Consider the following 17,558-nt stretch of genomic DNA (forward strand, 5'->3'; position numbering starts at 1 on the left):
AACATTTATAAACAATCTGAATGTTTTGGTAAATAATACAAATTATATGTATTTTGTTAAAGCCAAAAGTCAGAAGATATACTGATATTGAATTCTGAAGTCAAAATAGGAAATGTGTAATCTATCAGAAACAAAATGAAATGGTCGTTGGATTGTTAGTCAGTAGGTGAATACAGAGTCATAGAAATTATGAAGAGGAAGCCATGTGGTTCCTTACAGGAATCATTGTGTCATCCTCGGCTGAGGTCCCAGGGGAGTTCACAAGGTAACAACTGTAAAAGGTCACCCGGAGTTCAGAAGATGGAACAGCCTAATTAATCCCTCATTGTTTTGTAAGGCACCATGACTTCTGAAATTTTTCAAATGTATCAGGAAAGGTTCTGTGCTGAAGACTGCTCAAGAGACGGCATAATTGAATGACATTAATGACTGCTGAGGATGATAATGTTATAAAGAATCTCCATCTTTCCCCTTTGATCTCCTAAGTCTAACAGGAAAAGTAAAAGAATAGATCTCAGAGTTATTATGCAACCTCCAAATTACTGAACTACAACTGAAGTTTCCAGGGTGACTCGCTTTCTAAAAGCCTTTGCCTTAAAACCAGTTATACTATGTGGCCAACACCTTTAATTGGACCAAACAATCTTTTATGCCATTTGCCACATTTTTATCTACTCCTGGAGGCATTAACATTATCCGAGATTAAGTTTTTAAACTCATACAAGTTCATGAGATTTTTTTGCTAACATTTCACAATTGAAAAATCTATATCAAAACAAATCATAGATATAGAGAAGTAACTTATTTATTTAGATATGAATGGTATTGTCACAAATAAAAATTAAAAGGTCAGGTCTGAAATTTTGATTCTAACAGCAGCAATTTAATTTGGATGTGAAAGGCTAAGGTTTTATAATTTCTTAGTATAAAAGATCCATCCATCTGAATATCTATAATGGTCAGGCATATACAATGTGTGGGGTGCAGAATGGAAGAGGCACTTGAGGTAATTTCAGGGAAGTATAGCAAGGGGACTGGTGATATTTTATTTATGCACCCCAATAAAACTTATCTGGGGATCAGAGTACAGAGCCAGCCAATACCAAATTAGACAGAGGTCAGGCATGGCTGCACACACCTTTAATCCTATCACTCTGGGAGGCAGAGATCTGTCTGGATCTCTGTGAGTTCAAGACCACACTGGAAACAGGGCCAGGTGTGGTGGCACACGCCTTTAATCCCTGCACTAGGAAGGAAGGAAGATGGCAGGGCACAGAAAGGTATACAAAGCATGCGTAAACAGGAAGTCTCTCTGGAGGCTGAGGAGTCCATAAGGTGAGGTTGGCTGTGGCTTTTCCTATTCCTCTGATCTCTCAGTTTTCACCTCAATGTCTGGCTCTGGATTTTTTTTTTTTTTTTCGAGACAGGGTTTCTCTGTGTAGCTTTGCACCTTTCCTGGAACTCACTTGGTAGCCCAGGCTGGCCTCGAACTCATAGAGATCCGCCTGGCTCTGCCTCCTGAGTGCTGGGATTAAAGGCATCCGCCACCACTGCCCGGCTCTGTTTTTTTTTTTGTTTGTTTGTTTGTTTGTTTGTTTTGTTTTGTTTTGTTTTGTTTTGTTTGTTTGTTTGTTTTTAATTAGTAAGGCCATTTAGTAATTCATCTTACATGGACTATTTTCACTGGCAGAGTACCACAAGGAAGAGTTTAGTCCCCTGGGAGGTCAATACTCCTGTGACTGAGTTGTTCTATAACCCAAAATGGAAATTAATGTGAGATGGAGAGCCCAGTAGGAGAAGCCATGAGAAAAGAGCTGACACTTCTACTTCAGAGTGACAAGGAAATATAAAGAACTGGTAGATATTGCAACACCTCTGTCTCCCCCACAGTCTCTCCCATGGATCCCACTGTCTTGACCCTTTAGGAAGCAGAGTATAAATGACCCAAGAGACGGGGCAGCCATTAGTTATCCTTTCAATAGAAAAGAAGATGGAAGAGATGAGCACATGGAGAAGACCAAAGAGACCTCTCACAGCATCCAATAATTTTTAATATTCTTCAGTAAGTAGTAATTGTAATGATCCATGTCAGCTGTCTGAAGACTGTAACAAAGGTGTGAAATTGCTATGGAAACAGTCAAGCACTGAGGTTTTAAATGACTTTTTATTTATGAAAACATCTTTTGTTCTTGGGAAAGTACAGTGAACATTTGAAATGCATATTGGATAGGAAATGTACCTTTTTAAAGGTCTTGGCTCTTTGGTAGTCACATCCCTAAGGGTAGGAACCCCCATTTTCTTCTTCAGAGTCTGCTTGCCGTTAGTGCTTCATCAGGGCACTAGTTTAGTGTTTAACTGCTCTGCTGTGTTCAGGGGCATTTATTTATCTCCTCGACACACCATGTGAGCAAGGCACTGGTTTCTAATTCTAGTTAATTCCAACAGTAAATTCAAACCCGTGTCTGTTAAGTCTACAGCCTGAGACATAAAGACTACTAAATACTGCCTGGGACTTTGAAGTGGGTCATAAATTCAACAGATTTCCAATACACACCTAAACAGAACCGAACCAAACAGAACCGAACTGAACAGAATAACAGAACTGAACAGAACAGAACAGAACAGGAGGGAACGTGCATACAGTGTAGTGAGGATGCAAGCGGTTACCTTCAGGCTTAAAAAAAAGGTCTGAAGAATTCTTCTGCACATGAGAAAAATCAAACTATTTTTCAGGCTGTAAGTTTCAGGTGAGTTATGCATTTGATGCTAAGTTTATAGAAATCCTTCTAATGAAAATATAGGAGTAAAAATCTGCAGTAATTTAATAAATGTTACGATATTAGGTAGATAACAGCTTGTCTTGCTCTTTTCTGGTGTCACCATTCACTGTAAAACTGTGCACCTTGATTTTATAACTCAATTCTCTTGTCTCAATGCTGGAGTCCATGATATTATTGAATCTACAGGATTATTGGATTTGAGATGTTTTCCCACAGCTATTACACAAGTCAGCTGTGTGCTCATGCTATCTACAGATCTCTGCATGAATAAAAAGTAGCTTGCACAACATTTGAAGTTAGCCTCAACAGAATGAACCTTGGCTTCTTGAAGCCCTCACGGACTTTTGTTTCAGATACGGACCTTAAAGAGGCAGCATAAATATAAAGGAAATACTGCATTCTCTCAAATTATTCACTGTTTATGGTTACAGTCCATTTTTCATTAATTTAAACTTAATTTCAGTGATAACTGGACTGCTTGCAAAGATAAGATTACCATGACACTCTAACAGGACCAGTTAGAAACCACATTATTCTTAGTCGTGTGGCCAGTCTTCCACAGGAACCTAGGTGTCCCAGTTCCTTATCAAAACTAGCTGACCCTTTTATGGAGATAAAGAGATCTCTCCTCACTAGATTAATTTAGAATTGGAGACACGACTCATCAGGAAACCTGAAAGAGAAAGGCAAACCACACTCAATTAGAATTCCAGAAGTGAGGAGTACTAAATCATCTTAAACTCTCAAAGATTCCATGTGTTGCAAAGGACCTCGAGTGAAGGCCAGGTTGGGTGAGATTCTTTTTTCAGTGATAGATAGAGAAGTTTAGTATTACCAAAAATAAAACAAACAAACAAACAAACAAACAAATATATTTAACGTGTAGTTAAACACCATGTAGAAGGAGTCAGGGATGGTGCTAAATATATGATTGTCAAAATACAAAATATAAAATAAGACCGGGCTGTGGTGGCATATACCTTTAATCCCAGCACTCTTCATGAATTCCAGGCCAACCTGCTCTACAAAGCAAGTTCCAGGACAGCCACAGAGAAATCCTGTCTCAAAAAACAAAAAAATAAAATCACAAAAATCAAGAAGTGGCAAACAGTATGAATGAATTGAAACCACCCTTTGTTCAAACATAGGATGCCAGAGCTGTAGGCTCCTTATGACGGCTCCGGGGGTTCTAGTCTCTATTTGACTTCTCTGAATAAAAACTGGAATCTAGGCTTTTAAGCAGTATTTCTATGTAACAAACCACCTGACAGATTAGTGGGATAAAAACAAAAACAGAGATTTTTGTGCATTAGGAATTTCATCAACGTTCAAGTCATGACTTGGCTTTGTCCCTCCGTGTCTGGAGCCTTGCCTGGAAGGACACAAAGGACGAGAGTCTCACTGATAATTCAGTGGCAGGACACTGGAATTATCTGGAGATTGCCTCTGATTCCATGATTCTGTCAGTCTGCACCAGAAATGGAACTATTGTGTAGAGTGCTCATAGAGACCGTTGGTGTCATTAACGTTTCCTCACAGTATGGCAGCTCACTGTGCTAGATGGGTGTTCCAAACCACAAGCAAAATATACATCACCTTTTCTGATGTATCCTTAGTCATATGAGACCTAGAAGCCAAGCTGGAGTCAGCAGCATGGGTGGTGGGTTGATGGATGGCATGGGCATCGCGGTAGACTGATGACTGGTGTGACTCAAGGAAGGAAAATACTCCTGTAGCCAGTTTTTGTTTGGTTTGGTTTTTTGGCTTTTAGAGACAGGGTTTCTCTGTGTGCCAGTCATAAGTGTCCTGGAACTCACTTTGTAAACCAGGCTGGCCTTGAACTCACAGAGATCCACCTGCCTCTGCATTCCAAGGGCTGGGATTAAAGGTGTGCACCACCATGGCCTGGCCTATTGTAGCCAGTTTTGGAAAATATAGCCTGGTGCATCAGTTATTTATTAACAATATAGTATTGTTAGATGTTAGCAATATCAGGAAACATATTAAACACTTTGTGAATTAAACCAAATGTATCTATAAATTATTCTGCCTACTATTTTCTAAATTTTGCTGTACACAAAAAGTGAGTATAAAGAAATCAATGTACAGACACTGCTTCCAAGAAATTGATATTGAAGATTCATTCAAAATGGTCATTTGAGGCAGTAGGACATGGTCTCCAGAAGATATCCTGAGGATCAGGGCAATAAATGGGAATGATCAGGGAGAAGACATATAAAATTGTAAAGTGCTAGAAACCTATTATGAGGCACTGTGAGGAGCCCTCAAGTAGAGGGTTAAGAGACAGTACCAGAAGGCTTCAGGAACTGGTGCTCAGCTGGGATTTTACTGATGGATACGACTAAGCCAGGAAGAGGTATCATCGGGTGCAAGGACAAAGAAATGAAAGTGTGATTCACTCCTGAACCACATGTCCTTCAGGAGTATCCAATTATAAAGCACTTAGGTGTGAAAAGGCACCCCTTGAAATGACACAAAGAAATAAAGGCTGAACACATTATCAAGGAATAAAATAGCAATTGGTGAAGTTTGATACATTCGTGAAATCTAAAAGCCCCATCCCAGAGTTTATCTTTGGTTTGGGGGATAAAAATTATGAACAAAGATAAAAAGATTATGAGAGCCAGAGATAAAGAAGGACTATTACAAACCACGTCCTCTGCACATGACAGGACCATTGTGCTCATCAACGCAGAGCAGCTGTATCTGCCTGCATGAGACCTGCACAAAAGGAGCCAATCAACATTTTAGCATGAATGAGATGATGGGCTCATAATTCAACTCCTAGCTGAGAGTTATTTGGTAAACAATGGCTGCTGAGGGAGGGAGACTCAGTGTTTCTCATGGGTATGGTCCATCCTTCAGTGGGTGGCCCCACACCTATGCCAGTCGTGGTGACACTAACTGGAGTCGGTAAGTTATAAAGAAGAGAACATGAAGTCAGGGTGGAGGAATGTTGGAGGGGAAGTGAGGGAGAAGTTAGAAGGAGGGATTGGGTAGTAGATATCATCAGAATACATTGTATACACAATGTAAAGTTCTCAAAAATTATGTTAAGAAAACTAAATTTAAAAATGTGTTTGTGCTAAACCAGTGTGGTATACTAAATCTCAATACATTCTTTTTTTGTTATGGTTTTTAAATCATAAAGAAATAAGTCTACCATATGACCCAGCTATCCTACTCTTTAGCATATGCCCAAAGGATTCAACGTACTAATCTACAGATATTTTGTCAGCCATGTTCGTTGTTGGTATATTCATAACAGCCAGGAAATGGAAACAATATAAATGTCCTTCAGATGATTAATGGATAAGGAAAATGTAGCATGCATACATAATATAATTCTATTCATCTATGAAGAAAAATGAAATTATGACCAATTCCCATTAAATGGGTGGAAGCAGAAAATATGATACTAAGTATGGCAACCCAGATCCAGGAAGATAAATGCTGCATGTTCTTTCTTATTTGTGGATCATAACTCCACATCTTTAGATGTGAGTATATAACCTGGAGAAGCCACAGACACCAGGAAAATAGAGACTATCAGTGGGAGAGATAACAAGCTTTGGGCAGAGGAAAGGAGGATAGCAGGACACTGGACATGAAGGGAAATTGGGAAAAATGAAGGGGAGAAACACTGGTGATATGTATATTATGGTAATATATATATATATAATTTAAAATATATTTATTATATTTTCAATGTATATTTAGTATATATAATTGAAGTTATGCCACTTGGATTAACAGTTGCCTCAGCAAGGAGTCACAGACTATCTACTCAAAATTCCCCAGTCCCAGGAAGCCTCCATTAACATGGTACAAGGGAGTTCCCCAAACAATATAAGCCATTGCCTTTGTCCTTAGTTGCCTCCCAGAATATGAAGGTAAAACACTGTTGCCGAAGTCACCACACACTTCAGGCGCATGACAGCATTGAGCTGTAACTGAACTAGAAGGCTGCTCTCTGAGGACTAGCACTCACAGTATCAGAGGTGGTATGAAAGCTGCCCAGCGAGACACATATGCAATAGTCCTATCTAGCAAGAAAACCTACAAACAACAATAATGACCAATATGGCAAAATATGTCTAAAGGTATAATAGTGACAGTTACATCTTAGGAGTAACTAACAGATGTTTAACTGGATCTAGGACCCACTCAGTGGGAGGAAATTCATATCCATTACCATAAACTTAGTCAACCATTTTTGATTGGTAAGATCATGGACCCTAGAGAAAACATTCTCAAAGAATATGTTGCAAAACACTCATTATATACCTCACTTTGATTATTGTTGCTAATCACATGATGTATGCTAGGAAATAACAAATGAATGTTCAAGTGTGATCACTACCAAAAAGATAAAAACTTAAAACAATATTTATATAATTCTAAGATATATGTATCAATGATGGATACATATATCAAAATATTATATTATAAAATATAATTTTCATTCATCAGTTTAAAAATGCACAGTAGTATGAATGCCCAAAGAAAAATAATAAAATGGAGAAGGATATGTTATATATATTAGTACAAATTCATTGGGCCTGGGGATATGGCCACACAAGCATGAGGTCCTCAGGTTGGAGCTCAAGCACCCATGAAAAGACCAGACACCATAGTGCATATCCAAAATCCCAGTGCCATCATGGTGAAATGGAAGACAGAGGAAGAAAAATCCTGAGAAATCTAAGGATCAACTAGTCTAATATTTGCTGTAGTAAGCATACAGGTGGAATGAGAGAACCAATACCCAACGTTATCCTCTGACCTCCACTTGGGAGCCATTGAACTATGCCCCTGCCAACCTGCCAACAACACATATTATATCACACACACACACACACACACACACACACACACACACACACACACCACATCTATTCACAGTACATCACAGAAACTCATTCACACATATACACATATCATACACACATCTTACATACATACATATCACAGGCAAGGATTAAAACAAGTACAGGCTTTTATCATATAGTTGCAATACTGTGACCCATATGATTCAAATTCAGAATTCTTCTTTATTTTAGAAAGTCAGAGCAATGCATGTGCTGTATCTTACACAATGCCCTTGACAGCATCTGTGCCCAAGATACATGCTAATATCATAGCATGCACATCATTAACCAGGTCTAGTGAATCATAAATTGGTGTAACTAGCTTCTTGTTACTTTGGCTTGGGATTGGACTGTCTGCTTATTTCTGACCCAGAACTTGTGAAGGAGCAGTTGGTTTCAGAGTCTAGGCATTTGAAATTTATAAAAATGAGAAATCCCAGAGCTTCTGAATTTTAAAATTTCCAGAATAACTCCAAATAAATAGTTGTAGAATTCTGTTAAATTGAATTGCAGGAAATATGAGAAGGAAAAAAATGAAGGTCTGGGGAGAGAACACATCAGCATTTCCAAAGGTGAAAGTCTCTAACAGTGCTAATAAAGCCACAATATAGAGGCTTTGCTTTGTGCCAGATATATAGAAACAAACGTGTAGTTTTTATCTACTTGGTTAGTGTCGTTTTCTTTCATAAGGTTTTGTTGTGTTTGCATTGTTTCCCGAAGTATCACCCTGGACTTCTGCATCAGAAACACCACAAATGAAATTTAAAATGTCTGTACACAGCTAAGGACAACTGACTCAGAACCTGAATCTTTATTTTAGCATTGTGTTACACATATTAGACATCAGCGGAGTTATGGCAACAGAGGAAAAGGTAAAGCTTTAAAAATTAAAGAGCTCTGATGCACTGAGAGACACTCTGCGTGGAAGTGTGAGAACAGTTCTACAGAAAGCAGGTGTGACAGCAAAGTACATTGTCCAACATGTGGGGAATCCTTGGAGAGAAGCTGACGCTTGACCTGCATCCTAGGAGAAGGGTGAAAACATTCTTAGCGACCGTGCTCTGTGCTAAGGAATTGTCACTCAGTCTGAGAACTAGAAAAAGGAAGGTGTGAAAATACATGACCCCAAGTCAGTTCAAACATGCTGCTGCAGAAGACAGGCAATTAGAATTCTGATTTCTCCCATTTGAAAACAACAACAACAACAAAAACACTTCATATTTCTAACATTTGGCAGTAAACATGTTTCATGATACTTTTACTCATGAAACAGAAGGTTTGCCTGGTATCTGTCACATGCTGTTTCTGTGATAAATATAGCCTCATATTTTGTCCAAACAGAATCATTTTTATCAATGTATGCATTCCCTCCTCAGACTCTGTTATGTGTATTTAACTTCCAAACTGTGGTGTGTGGAAATAGCTCTTGAAACAGAAACAAGTGGTTTGAGAACATTATGTAGCTTAGGAGAGAATACATTTGTGATTTGAATGGAAAAGAATATGAATCACAGTTACCCCACAGCTGTAGCATATCAGTGCTTACAGCCTTAGAGTTACCTACTGTCTTAATTAGGGTTTTGTGTAGACACCATGACCACAACAACTCTTATAAAGAAAACATTTAATTGCAGTGGTTCTTTTCAGAGCTTCATTCCATTATCACCATGACAGGGAGCATGGCAGCGTGCAGTCAGATGTAGTGCTGGAGTAGCTGAAAGTCCTACATCTTGCAGAAAACAGGAAGTCAACTGAGACACTGGGTGGTATCCTGAGCCTAGGAAATCTCAAAGCCCACCCCCATAGTGACACACTTGCTCCAACAAGGCCAAACCCACTCCAAGAAAGCCACACTTCCTAATATTGCCACTCCCTATGATTTTATAGTGGCCAATTACATTCAACATACCACACCTACTCTATTTAAATAAATAGAAATCATACCAGTGTTTACAGCACTGAAATCCTATTGACACGCATGAATTATGACTCAAACAAAAATATGTGTATGCAATTTAAGTTGTGTCCACTCCAAACCAGGATTCAGTAATGTCTATCAGTTTGTACCAATGGCATGTTATGGTTCATTTAACAATGTCATGTGCCAGGGAACCTAATTAATCAGTCAGTTGATAGTCTTATTTCTAGAAAATAATTGCTTCATTCTAATGATAGCTTTACACAACTAAACAGAAGATTAATGCCCTCATTATAAATTTCTCACCCTTCAGTTACGCAATAAAGGGTCAAAACAAGCGAAAGATAATAAACTAAATTGAGAATAAATGATGCAATCGTGCCTATCATACGAGTTTACTTGTAGAAATGTTTGAATAGTGTTAGATCCCCAAATAGTGACTTGAAGAAGTGCATTTCTCTATTGCTTGCAGTGTAGCACCCTGAAAGCGCCCATTTTATGTCAAGGAGATCATTGCCAGGCTGATAATAATTCTACACTGCATGCCTTATATAGATCATCTATCTTGATCTTTAATCTATGAGCAGAACAAATATGTCACTTACCTCATGAATAATCAGCCTATATTTCATCCTATGAACACTGATTACCATCAAGTGAAACTTAGGGAGGCATATATAGCTTTTTAATGTTTCAGAATATTTCAAAATGAAATCTGCCTTGGCATGTCACCCTTTATGAATATTAAAAAGTGAAGCCATGTGGCTATGCCTTCATTGGTGGGAGAATCACCAATTATTGAAAGCAGTTGAACACCTGATTTGTAGAAGACACTTAACGGAGTTATCACAAGTTATGTCCTTAGTACTTGAGGGCTATAAATTATTACCCATCAAAGTGTGGACACTGGAGTACAGAGGGATTAAATGATTGCTCCCAAGTGGCATTTACATAAAAGATCACCTCTCAACTTCTACATTGAATTATTCTGTCTCATGCCAGTGGGTTAAACTAATAAAATCATATTTTTTTAAAATGTTGATTTCCTACACATAAGTCAGACAATGAAGCCTTCACTGTTTGCCATCCTTGAGACTGAACTCTTTGCCCTCACAGTTGAGTAATTGTTTAGTAGGAGATTCCCATCTCATGTTCTCTATACAATGAAACAGAAAAACGACTAGAGTAGTTTCTGGTCATCTGTATCACTATCTTTCTTAAGTCACATGGCGTCTTTGCTTGCCGCTGAGATTAAGTCTAGACTCTTGACCATCAAACAAGGAAAAATTCTTAAAGATCTGCCCCTGTTTCTTGCTCCGGACTGACCACGGATGGCTACTCCAAGTACCGCCTCCCTGGATACTTTGAAGCAGCAGCAGTTGCCACCCTTTCTCTTGTCTGAATTTTGGCTAATGTTTTTCTTGTGGCTCCCTTGTTCCTTCTGACCTGGGCAATGCCTACTAACTCTGAGGTATTAGTATTATCAGTATTAGTGTTTTAGTATTCAGCAAGTGAGAAACATAAGGAAAGAATATTTCCTACTTGCTTAATTGGCTTTCTGCTACACTGCTATTCCCACCAGGATATTTTCAGTTTCTTCTATTTGATTTTTATTATGATATTTTACAAAACAGACAAGATTTATTTATCTATATGTAGCTGCCAGGCTTTTGTTTTGCTATTATTGTGACTCTGTGGTCATTATGCCATTACTTTGCACAGCTGGGGATAATGAACATGAAAGAATACTCAGGGAGATGAGTGAGTAGGGACACATACTGATGGTTTCTGGGGGAAAATACAAAGAATAGACTCATGGAATCATCGCTTAAACCCTAATAGCAAATAGGTTTTGAAATAGGTGTAGGCTTACACAATTTAATGCTGTGTTGGAGAATCTCATTTTTATTACTAGAAATAACAGATTACTCTGATTAGAGAACACTTAGGAATAGTCATCAGAATCAGGAGGATAACACAAAAATGATAAGATGTTTGGTACAGAGTCTCCCCTTTCTCCGTGCCAGTAATGATCCATTAACATTCCAGATGCTACTGAATGATACATAGACCCTGTGTGTTGTACTCATTAACCTGAACAGTAAATCTTTATGGCTTTGTAAGCAGGGATTTTCACAGAGCTGATGAAATTTAACAGAAGGAATTGAGCATCTATAAATGAACATGGAAGTAAAGGAAAATCCAATTGGTAACTTGAGGCTGGGTGCTAGGCTGAAAATTCACCTATGTTTGACATTTTTGTTCCACATATTTCTGTCAATACAAACAATCAAGATTGCAGAGTAGATGCAGGAAAACAGTTGAGAATGACTTCTTAAATGCCAAGTGTAGTTGCATCAATATTCTATGTCTGTACATATAATTTTCATATTATTACATTATTTTTAACATGCTAATTTGCATAACTATTGCAATCACTTTTCTATTTGTAAATATAAAAACACTATGCTGGATTCCATATATATATATATACATATATATGTTTATATATATTATATATGTGTATGTATTTTTAAAGTGACCTTAAGCATAACATAATATCATGTTCATTGTTTTGTTTTATTACTTCAGAAAACTACTGCATTATGTTTCCTTTATCCCATTGTTTTGTCATGTTGAAGTCAGAGGACCAGTGAATTCTGCATAAACGCAACTAGGTTACTCAATTGATTATTGTTGTATCTCAGATTTTATAAAATATAGGGAGAAAGATTTCTCAACACAGCTATTATTACAGAAGTGCTAATTAAAATTAGATCATTATTGGTGATTTAGAGCTTAATTACTGTTGTAGCCATAAAAGACATATTTTTTCCTCAGAGCTGGCACATATACAAAATCTGAATTTTTCTTATCATTTACTCAAACAGTATCTAGCTAGTAGCTTTTATATTTAAATAACTTCAACATTAGTAAATATTTAAAAAAGAAATGGAGAATAATTGGAGTTTAAGGGACAAGAACCTTATCAGAGTCATTTGTTACAAATTTTAACTAGAATCATTTACATCAAAAAGGACATGAGTGATTTGTTTTTTGTGTGTGTTTCTGTTCCATTGTTGTCAACACAAGCAGATGTCTTTTCTATATCTCATCTCTTGCAGAAAAACATGCTTCTATATCCTTGATACTGAAATACAATGTTCTCTTTCTTTACTTCTTTTTATTATATCATTTATTCATCCATTCAACAAATATTGCCAAATACCTGTTAACTATCATGGGATTTCTTTTATTGTCAATTTTTACTATTTTAAAATTCCATAGCAAAGATGTCCCACAGTTGAGTGGGTGGCACAGAGAAAATCTTGTCGTTTTCCTACATAATTGGCAGGTGATGATGGGTGCACTCTACTCTACCTCTCTACTCAAGGACTCAGGCTGGTGGGAGGCTGTCACTAACATGAGCTGCCCAAAGTGGAATTAGTCACTGATATTTCCACAGCCAGTATCATGAAAATTCATTGGAAGTAGAGGAAGGGAATTTACTTTCACAAAAACTACAATGAATTTGTAGTATCACTTTGCATGTGGCCGCAGTCATATAAGGCACTAGGAAACATTGAGCCACTCTGTTTCTTAGAAAGGAAAGGACTGACCATATCAGAGGCAATAACAAGACCTATTCTATTATTAGATCCTTGAGTCACCAAATGTGACTTTACTTCTTTGTGTTGTGAGAGAAATACCTACCTTCTTCACAATGTAGAACATCCCAGCTTATAATTACTGAAACTAGCTTAAAATCCAGGATCTCTAAGAGGTATAGATCTCCATGATCAGTTAGGTCTTGATGAGGTTCTGCAAGGTCTAATACCTTGTAAAATGATCAGCACACAGAGCTTTCTATCTCTCCCCATACAAAAGACCCAGTGTAAAAGAGTCAGAAAGGAACAGAGTAACTGTTCTAAAAACTACGATCCTGAAAACAGAAGGAGGCAGGGAAGACTCAGTGGAAATAACAGCTATGAAATTCAGCCAAGTGGAGGTGAAAGTGATAAACTAAGTTCTGATTTGTGCATCTGGCAACTCTGATTTTCTTTTCTGGGAGTCATGCCAACTCCCCTGGAAGGTTCCTCTGTATCCTCCTGGTAAATGGATGTGTTCATGAGCATATCTGAAGGGAATATGGTAGCATTTGCCCTTTTTGGAGGCTTTTCAATTTGTATAGCATCCTTCCCACTGGTGAATGGTCAAGAGGTGCAAGGGATGTTCTGGGAATCATCAATGTTGAAGAACTCAATGGAAAAGTGTGAGGATGTCTTAAAGCAACATTAATTATCTCTTGCTGAGATATAGAAAACTTTTTTCTCAATAAAGCCTACATTTCCAAACCCTTCATCAATTTAAATTCTAGAACTAACACAAACCAGCTAGAGACAACCTCTTTCATCAAAGTGTTCTTCACCCTCATTCCTTCATTTTGTTCTCAAACAATATTAAACATATTCATTCTTCTTAGCAAACTGTGAGATAAGCAACCGTGTAGAGCACAGTTTCTTCTCATGGTAAGTCTGAAGCTGAGGTGCTGCCCATGGTACAGTCTGTGACTCCCCAAGCCTTGCAGAGTCAAGGCTATGTCATCACTAAGAACGCCCAGGAACACAAATCCATGAAAAGTAGATTGTTCTTAAGTTTGAAATGACCTTGGTTTCCACATTACATCTGCACACATCTTGGGCTTCTTCAATTTGTCACAAAAGTACATATAGATGGCAGGGTGTCTGGTCATATTCATTGCTTACAGAACTTTTTGTCAAAGGAAGGCCCTTTTTATGGAAATAACACTGAGTAAACATAGACATGGGCCCTACACAGTCCATTATGACAGTGAGCCATCATTTTCCTATGGTACTCCATTATGTCCCTTATAATCTGAAAGTGACAATTCCTTCTTGGTGTGATTATGTTTTCATGGAAAACAATAATTATATTTTCTTTGTCATAGTCTTTCTCATGGCTGCTTCTTCTTGTTCTCCTTTGTGTTCATCAATACAAATCTTGATGACAATTCAATGATATAATATAGTAATGGCACCAGATAGTGTTCAGCAATACTGTCTTGATATAGTATACTCTAGGAAACAGAACCAGATATTTACTCAACAGAAAGCTGCTACCAATGTCAGCATCTTTCCCTGTAAGTGTTGATCATTAAATAATTTTCTCATGTTTGCCACATTGTGAGTCTCAGGAAATTAACCCAATGACTATCAGGAATTTGCTGAGTCTGCATAAGGCCCCTGAATTGGTTTGTATTGTTTATTTTTTAATGTTTATTTTTATTTTTAGCTTACATAGGTATTGGAGGGGTATGTATAGATGAATGCAGGTGTCCACAGAATCCAGAAGAGAATGTCAGATCACCTGCAGCTCTAGTTAGAAGTGATTATCAGCCACCTGACTTAGATGGTGAGAGCCTAACTTATGTCCCTCTGCAAGGCCACACTGGCTCTGAACTGTGGAGTCGTTGCTCCAGCCCAGGGTTGCATCATTTCTATTAAGATACATATGTGAAAGAAGATACAAATGTTCAGCTACCAATAAATGCCATTAACCTTCTATGATGCAAAGATGAATCTATCATTCAGCATTTTAAATAGTTTTTTATGAATTTTGAATTTTATATGAATATTGAAAGCAGTAAAGGCAGGGCTAAGCACTCTTTTTTTTTCAGCATCTTTCACTAAAATTAAAGTTGGGTCACTATAAATTGTATTCTGGGAAAACAAATGTAACCAAATTCCTTTCTGTTTCTTGTTTTATTTCTAAAGCATAGACTTATTTTTCTCTTCCTGTGTCACTACTTTTAATGAAATCTTAAATGCTTGATCTATTGATACCTAGAAGAAACTCTTGAAGAATAAGAACAATATTCACAAAACACATCATTTTAGCCCCTTCTGTATTTTCTTTCAACCTATACCCATATTCAGATCTTATCTGGTGTGCTATTTGGTGTGAAATCATTTTCTTGTCACAATGCATGGAGCTCATTGATAGAATGCTTATTTAATAGGTTCAATCTCTAATGTTGTCAATAAAAGGAATTCGTAATACTAAGATATTTAATTAATTAATATTCAAATGGATGATAATGATTACAGCTAATTTAAGCCAGGCAACTTTTAAGGCAAAATATGATGTTATTGTAAGTGTGTATAGAGCCTATAGTAACAGTAATAATGTAAGTATTATTATAATGGTAGCTTTTCTACTTTTGGCATATTATTCTTAAAATGTCCAAATTGAATGCAGCCACTCATTGACATGCCGTTTACCCTCATATAGATAATCAACCCTTGTATGCCATAAATCTTGAGAAGCTGTCATATGGCAAACACTGCTACAGAAAATTAGTCTGGGACAGTAGTAGAGAGTCAATAAGGGAGGACAAAGTACTCAAACCTGGAAGCCTAAGCACAAGTAGGAAACAGCTGCTGAGTAAATGAACAGATGTGCGTTTGAGTTTACATGATAATATGCTGTGATTGGCAAGTGCCAAGAGGAACCAGCAGGGGACACACGCTGAGTGCTAGTCAGAAGAAGGATCAGGAGAACCTCTTGTGAGTGACATAAGTTAAAGACAGGAAGAATGGGGACAGCTGAGCACCGAGGAAAAGCATTTTTCAGATAATAGGTCAACAAATAGAAAGACAGACACTGGGACAATAGCATGTCTTCCGTGATCAGAGAACATTCTGTAGCATTGGTGTGCCTTGAATTGAGTCAGGAAGGAGGAAACTGGCAGAGTGGGGCCGGAAATAACAGATTTTTATAAACGTTTTCTCTTTTTTTTTCTAAAGGACTTTGGGAAGACATCTAAGGGCTTTGAGTAGAGAACTCAGACAGTTTAACATATCTGTAACAATGACTGCTATGTAGAAAATAGAAAGACAAAAATAGGGCAAAAAAAAAAAAAAAGCCGTAAGCAGGATGTTGAATCATTTGAGAGAGAAATGGAGAACTCTTTCACTCCAGCTGCAGCTGTGAAAATGTTGGGACATGTTCAGGTTCTATACTTATTTGCAAGTAGAAATTAAAGAACATGCTGTTGGGATTAAATGTTACACATGAGATAAAAGAGAGAAGCCCACATATTGTCATTTAAGTCACACTAACATGTATCCAATGATAATGATAGAAGAGTGTAAAAGGAACAAGTATGAGGTGGGAAGAAAATCATTTTCATTTTTGAATTTGGAAAAGTTCACTTTGACAAGCAAATAGAAATGTACACGAGGCTCACATACTTGAGAGCAGAAGGGAGAGGTGCCAATGGTAGAGATAAAATTGAGAAGCCATAGGAAGAGAGTGGGTGTTTAACCACAGACACAGACAAGGTTGCTTTTGGAGTTAGAATAAGAAGAGAAAATTTCTAATAAATGAGAGTAGGTGTTGGGCCATGGGAAGTTTGCTAATAGAGAAAAATGAAGGAATGAATTAGAAATATCTCAAAGCAAGAGGGGTACTTAAAGGAGGATAAAATGGCCAATGGTATCACATGACATTAGAGGAAAATTACAATGAATTCTTATTATATTGGAACATGTCAGGATCTGTACAAGAATTCTTTCAGTGGATCCACAGATATAGCAGCCTGGTGTCATCAAAAGGAAGCAAGGGATTGTGGGTGGAAAGAATGAGTACAGCCTTCCCTTCAGGAAGTGTTGCTGTGGAAGCTCACATAGAGGGGGCTAGTCACTGCGAAAGATGGATGCTAATTGGAATGAGGTCTGTAAGAGGGAAGCAGTGATGCTGCAGGACCAAGAAAGAAACAATTTGGGGGGGGGGGGCGACTCTGTGATCCTTTGAAAAGAAACAACACAAGTGCCACTTTCATAGCTATTCAATGTGGAAATACTGAGTGGAAATAAATAGCTCAAATATTTAACAAGTCTATAGACTAGAAAAGATGTATATTTTTAATGTTGCCAGTAGTAAAGG

At 37.6% G+C, this 17,558-nt stretch overlaps 1 protein-coding gene across 5 annotated transcripts in view; it reads left to right on the forward strand.

Moving 5' to 3' along the window:
* Positions 1–17,558, forward strand: part of Khdrbs2 (KH RNA binding domain containing, signal transduction associated 2) — a 522,706-nt gene that overhangs the window by 474,376 nt on the left and 30,772 nt on the right. The window lies entirely within an intron of this gene.

Source organism: Peromyscus maniculatus, chromosome 21 (genome assembly GCF_049852395.1).
Source record: "Peromyscus maniculatus bairdii isolate BWxNUB_F1_BW_parent chromosome 21, HU_Pman_BW_mat_3.1, whole genome shotgun sequence".
Lineage (NCBI taxonomy): Eukaryota > Metazoa > Chordata > Mammalia > Rodentia > Cricetidae > Peromyscus > Peromyscus maniculatus.